Below are 5,886 nucleotides of genomic sequence, written 5' to 3' on the forward strand. Positions count from 1 at the left end.
CAGAGCTTCCAATAGTATGTTCAATAGGAGTGGTGAGAGAGGGCAACCTTGTTCTGTGCCAGTTTTCAAAAGGAAAGATTCCAGCTTTGGCCAATTCAGAATGATTTTGGCTGTGGGTTTATCATAAAAAGCTCTTATTATTTTGAGCTATGTTCCATCAATACCTAGTTTATTGAGAATTTTTAGCAAGAATTCAGTGTTGAATTTTTTCAAAGGCCTTTTCTGCATCTATTGAGATAACCATGTAGTTTTTGTCATTTGTTCTGTTTATGTGATGGATTCCATTTATTGGTTTGAATATATTGAACCAGTCTTACATCCTGGGGGTGGAGCTAACTTGACTATGGTGGATAAGGTTTTTGATGTGCTGCTGGATTCGGTTTGCCAGTATTTTATTGAGGATTTTTGCATCAATGTTCATCACGGATGTCAACCTGAACTTTTTTGTGTGTGTCTGCCAGGTTTTGGTATCAGGATGATGCTGGCCTCATAAAATGAGTTAGGGAGGAGTCCCCCTTTTTTCTATTGTTTGGCATTTCAAAGTTTAATTGTCCAAAACAGAAATTTGATCATTAGTCTCTTCAAACATTTATCTCCCATCGTTTGCACCTTAGTGAAGTGCACATGACACAGTCGAAGACACATATTTGGGATCATCCTTGGTTCCTCCTGATGTATTAGCATGGCTTATTAAATATCTATCAACCTGAGATCAGTAGTTCTTGTGTTCATCTCAACTATAATCTAAATACTAATCATTTTCTACCTGAACTGATTTAACATCCTTATAATTAATCTTTTTTTGTTGGGGGGGGCAGCTTGCCCTATAAGATTATTTTATACTCAAAAGATAGGCTAATGTTTTAAAAGTAACATTTGATGATCTACTACTCTATTCTCTGTTCCCACCTTCACTCCTAACATCGGCACACACTCTTCAGTGGCTTAACATCACTCTGAAAATATAACTAAGTTCCTGGCCCTACTCTATAAATCTCCCTGTGATCTAGCTCCTCCCTGCTTCTCGAGTCCTGAATCTACAAGGAAAAAAAATCTTAAAAATACTGTTATACATTCACCCCTAGAAACACCAGACATTCAGATAACTCAATTCTTCCACATACCCACTAATCTAATCAAGCTCTGAATATATTCCAGTCTATATACTTCTCACATCTCTTCTCAATTCCAGAAAATCTTCTACAATGTCATGTGTAATTTAACGATCATGGGCAGCAAAATATCCTATTTTTTTCAACCTCTTCTCTCAAAGCTTTCCTTAATTCATTGTACTATAAAACAAAACAAGCTAGCCAATGAATCTGCTTACCTAAACATGTTTCTGCAGAAATTTTTATTTTAAAAAGCTGGTAGTAGCACAGCCATTTATGAGCCTTAAGTAAAGTTGTTAAGGTCTCTGAAAATGGCTATAACAAATTAAAAACATAATTATAACAAAAATTAGAAGCCTGGCTTCTCCCTGAGGGCAGTGTTTTCCCTGCAGCCCTCTAGGGTAGCATAACATATTGTGGTGATTGTTAGGCTGGGAGGTATAGTAGAAATGCTTTTGTTCCTCTTTACTATTTTAATACAATTCTACAATTTGTCTCCTTAAAATATAACTTTGAATCTCAGTTCCATGGATTTTATCACCTACTACTCTTCATTTGCCATTGTCATCTTCAGATCCCAGGTATTCAACCACATGTTTTCCAAGGCATCTGTTCCCAGCTCCATATCCCTCTCTCCACACTACTTCAGTCTTAATTCTGGTGATTTCAGTATACGTGTACATAATCATGCATAACTCTCAGGCCCTTCATCTCTTTAATTTACCTTCCAATGATCTTCCCCTGCATTCTGCCTTACCTACACACTCACATGATCTTGCCCCAGGACTTACTATTAACAATAAATGTAACACTGCACAATTACATTGCATGCATTTCACTTTTTGATCATCGTTACTGTCTATCCTTTCAACTCACTTTCTCTATTACTCCACTCCTCCAAACTATGAATTCTACTAATTTTTTTCCCTGTCACTGAGATATTTGATATTTTCTTCCTGATCCTAAACAAGTCTAAATATTATGGTCAATTACTATAATCTTTTTTTTTTTTTTTTGACACATATACTCCCTGGCTTGTCTCTAGCTTTGTTGTAGTCACCTAATAAAATCAAATCCTGTTTAATCCAACTTTATAACTTCTCTGCACTTGAAATTTGTACAACATAAAATGAAAGGAGAAAAATGCCCAACTAATTGATTACTTCATTATAAATTAATAATTATAGACCTAAATTAGGCCTTAGTGTTTCCTGCCAGTTTTGTCATAATTCCCTACAAGAGTTTACTCTTAAGGTATCTAAGATGACAGTTTCACAGCTTCTTAGCTCTCCTCAAACCTTCAACATCACCCATTTCATTTTCATTCCCAGATAAATTCTGCTTCATGAAAAATTATTAAAGTACAAGTATACCTCAGAGACATTGCAGGTTCGGTTCTAGGCCATATTCTAATAACGCAAATCACATGACCTTTTTGGTTTCCCAGTGTATATAAAAGTTATGTTTACAGTATATTGCAGTCTATTAAGTGTGTAAAGCATTATGTATTAAAACAATGTACATATCTTAATATAAAATAATTTATAGCTAAAAATGCTAATGATCATCTGAACCTTGAGTAAATTGTTATCTTTTTGCTGGTGGAACGTCTTGCCTGAATGTTGATGGCTGCTGACTGATCAATGTGGTGGTTGTTGAAGGTTGGTGTGGCTGGGAAATTTCCTTAAAATAAAACAACAATGAGGTTTGCTGTATCTATTTGTTAACTCTTCCTTTCACAAAGTATTTCCCTGTAGTGTGTTATATTATTTGATAGCTCTTTATTCACAGTAGAACTTCTTTCAAAATTGGAGTCAAACCTCTCAACCCTGCCACGGCTTTATCAACTAAGATTATATAACATTCTAAGTACTTTGCTGTTGTTTCAACAATGATCATACCGTCTTCACCAGTGGTAGATCCCATTTCAAGAAACCGTTTTCTTTGTTCATCCATAAGAAACAATTTCTTACTCATTCACTTTTATCATGAAGTTGCAGCAATTCAGTCCCAGGCTCCGCTTCTAATTCTAGTTCTCTTGCTATTTCCAACACATCTACCATTAATTTCTTATTTTAATTGTTAGTTTTTATGGGTACATGGTAGGTGTACATATTTACAGGGTACATGAAATATTTTCATACAGGCATTCAATATGTAATAATCACATCAGGATAAATGAGGTATCCATCACTTCAAGCATATGTCCTTTCTTTCTGTTACAAACAATCCAATTATATCCTTTTAGTTGTTTTAAGATGTATAATACTATATTCTTGACTATAGTCACCCTGTTGTGCTATCAAATACTAGATCTAATTCATTCTATCTAACTGTATTTTCGTACCTATTAACCATCCCTACTTCCCACACCCAACTATCCTTCCCAGTCTCTGGTAACCTAATTCTAAATCCTTTGTTGTCATTTCAACAGTGTTCATACCATCTTTACCAGGGGTAGGTTCCATCTCAATAAACCATTTTCTTTGTTCCTCCATTAGAAACAATTGCACATATGTACTACATTTTCTTTTTCCATTTATCTGTTGAAGATAACTTAGGTTGATTCCAAATCTTGGCTATTGTGAATAGTGTTCAATAAACATGGGAGTGCAGATGTATCCTCTATACTGATTTCTTTTCTTTGGGTACATACCAAGTAGTGAAATTGCTAGATCATATGGTACTTTCATTTTTATAATTTTGAGAAACCTCCATATTGTTCTCCATAGTAGCTGTATTAATGTACATTCCCACCAACAGTGTACAAGTGCTCCCTTTTCTCGACATCCTTGCTAGCATTTGCTATTATCTGTCTTTTGGATGAAAGCCATTTTAACTTGGGTGATATGATATCTCATTATAGCTTTGATTTGCATTTTCTGATGAACAATGCTGTTGAGCACCTTTTCATATACCTGGTTGCCATTTATATGTCTTCTTTTGAGAAATGTCTATTCAGACCTTTGCCCATTTTTAAATCAGATTATTAGATTATTTTCCAATAGAGTTGATTGAGGTTCTTATATATTCTGGTTACTAATCCTTTGTCAGATAAATAGTTTGAAAATATTTTCTCCAAGTCTGTGGGTTGTCTTTTCATTTTGTTGCTTTCTTTCCTGTGCAGAAGCTTTTTAACTTGGTGTAATTCCATTTGTCCATGTGTTTGCTTTGGTTGCCGGTGCTTTTGGGGTATCACTCAAGAAATCTTTGACCAGAACAATGTCGTGGATTTTTTTCCTAATGTTTTCTCTTAGAAGTTTCATAGTTTGAGGTCTTAGACTTAAGTCTTTAATCCACTCTGATTTTATTTTTGTGTATGGTTAGAAATAAAGGTTTAGTTTTATTCTTCTGCATACAGATACCGAGTTTTCCCAGCACCATTTATTGAAGAGACTGTTCTTTCCCTAATGTATGTTCTTGGCACCTTTATATAAAATCAGTTCACTGTCAATTTCTAGATTGATTTCTGGGTTCTCTATTCTGTTCCATTGGTTTATGTGTCTATTTCTATGACAGTAGTTTTGGTTACTATACAGGTATAGCTCTGTAGTATGACTTGAAGTCAGGTAATGTGATTCCTCCCCGTTTGTTGTTCTTGTTTTTCTCAGGATGGCTTTGGCTATTTGGGGTGTTTTGTGGTTCCATATAAGTTCTAGGATTATTTTCTCTCTTTCTGTAAAGAATGTCCGTGGTAGTTTTATAGAGATTGCATTGAATCTGTAGACTGCTTTGGGTAGTATGGGCATTTTCATAATATTGGTTCTTCCAATCCACAAACATGGAATATATTTCCATTTTTATGTGTGTCCTCTTTAATTACTTTTATCAATGTTTTATAGTTTTCATTGTAGAGATCTTTTACTTCTTTGGTTTAGTTTATTCGTATGTATTTTATTTACAGCTATTATAAATGGGGTTACATTCTTAATTTATTTTTCAGATTGTTCACTGTCAGCTTATAGAAATGCTACTAATTTTTGTAAGTTGATTTTTTATCCTATAACTTTACTGAATTTGTTTATCAGATCTAATAGATGTTTTGGGGTTCAGTCTTTAGGTTTTTCCAAATAAAAAATTATATCATCTGAAAACAAGGATACTTTGATATCTTCCTTTCCAATTGGGATGCCCTTTATATGTTTATCTTGTTGCTCTAGCTAGGACTTCCAGTACTATGTTGTTGTGGTGAAAGTGGGCATCCTTGTCTTGTTCCGGATCTTAGAGAAAAGGCTTGTGGTTTCTCCTCATTCAGTATAATAGTAGCCATGTGTCTATCATATATGGTTTTTCTTATGTTGAGGTGTATTCCTTCGAGACCTGGTAACTGGAGGGTTTTTATCATGAAGGGATGTTGAATTTTATTAAATGATTTCTCAGTATCAATTGAAATAATCATATGATTTTTGTTCATTCTGTTGATATGATGTGTCACGTTGATTTGTATACATTTAATCTTCCTTTCATCCCTTGGATAACTCCCACTTGGTTAAGAAGAATGATCTTTTTAATGTGTTGTTGAATGTGGTTTGCTAGTATTTTGTTAAGGATTTTTGCATCAATGTTCATCAGGGATATTGGCCTGTAGTTTCTTTTTTTGATGTGTCCTAGTCTGATTTTGGTATCAGGGTAATACTGACCTCATAGAATGAGTTTCAGAGTATTCTCTCCTCCTCTATTTTTCAGAATAATTTTAGTGGAATAGGTATTAGCTCTTCTTTAAATGTTGGTAAAATTCAGCAGTGAAGCCAGTGAGTCCCAGGCTTTTATTTGC

General features: G+C 34.4%; 1 non-coding gene across 1 annotated transcript; it reads left to right on the forward strand.

The window, feature by feature from the left end:
* The first annotated feature begins 1,306 nt into the window (after window positions 1–1,306).
* LOC116275578 lies at window positions 1,307–1,435 on the forward strand. Its single transcript, XR_004184695.1, has one exon. It is a non-coding gene; the product is annotated as a small nucleolar RNA SNORA33 (small nucleolar RNA).
* Window positions 1,436–5,886: the final 4,451 nt, after the last annotated feature.

Source organism: Papio anubis, chromosome 6 (genome assembly GCF_008728515.1).
Source record: "Papio anubis isolate 15944 chromosome 6, Panubis1.0, whole genome shotgun sequence".
NCBI lineage: Eukaryota > Metazoa > Chordata > Mammalia > Primates > Cercopithecidae > Papio > Papio anubis.